The sequence below is a fragment of the Mycetomoellerius zeteki genome, unplaced genomic scaffold (assembly GCF_001594055.1).
Source record: "Mycetomoellerius zeteki isolate Tzet28-1 unplaced genomic scaffold, Tzet1.0 scaffold1031, whole genome shotgun sequence".
Lineage (NCBI taxonomy): Eukaryota > Metazoa > Arthropoda > Insecta > Hymenoptera > Formicidae > Mycetomoellerius > Mycetomoellerius zeteki.
In genome coordinates this window covers 4,118-4,813 of record NW_017255945.1, presented here as the reverse complement: position 1 = coordinate 4,813, position 696 = coordinate 4,118, and positions in this window count along the sequence as shown.

Here is a 696-nt window from a genome sequence, read left to right as displayed (position 1 = left end):
TCGGTTGTCTTTCTTTTCTTGTTTTTTTTTTGTTTGCGATCTCTACGCTTTCGGCTGTTGTGCTGTCTTTCGCTTCTGCCTATTAAACGCACTTATTATTTACTTGATGGAGATAATTGTGTTCACGCCCTGCTCTCGAAGGTCTCGTTCCTACTCCAGTTAACCGGCCCTTACCCGTACCCTCCCCCTCTGCCGTTAGGTAGAGCTAGCCAGCCCTCACGCGAGCGAGAAACCGCTCTCGGTTTTTGTGGATCCTTGGTGTTACCGGAGTTACTCGCGGTTTCCGCGTGGTTTGCGTTTCCGTTCGCGGGATCGACGTTGCTTGGAAGCACGTCTGGCGCCCAACTTTGTCGCGGCTCTCGATTCTCGCTCGACCGCGTGAGGTACCCTCCCGCACGAGGGCCATCGCCGGCCCTCCGATCCGATTGATCCGCCGTTCGCCGGAGCGCGCGCTCCGCACCAGATCGACGCCGGGGAAAGGCGTGACAGGGTAGTCTAAGATCTCAAATTTTTTAGGAGGACCAATCACAGCTCTCAGTTGACTTATTCTCTCTCATGCTTTAATAATAACACATCTTACCAATTGTGGATGACAGAATCTAGCGTAATTTTCGGCAGCCTTAAGATTATTAATTTTAATCCTGAGCTCTTCTTCGCCATACACAAAAACCTTACTTAAGAAGTTCCTGGCCAACA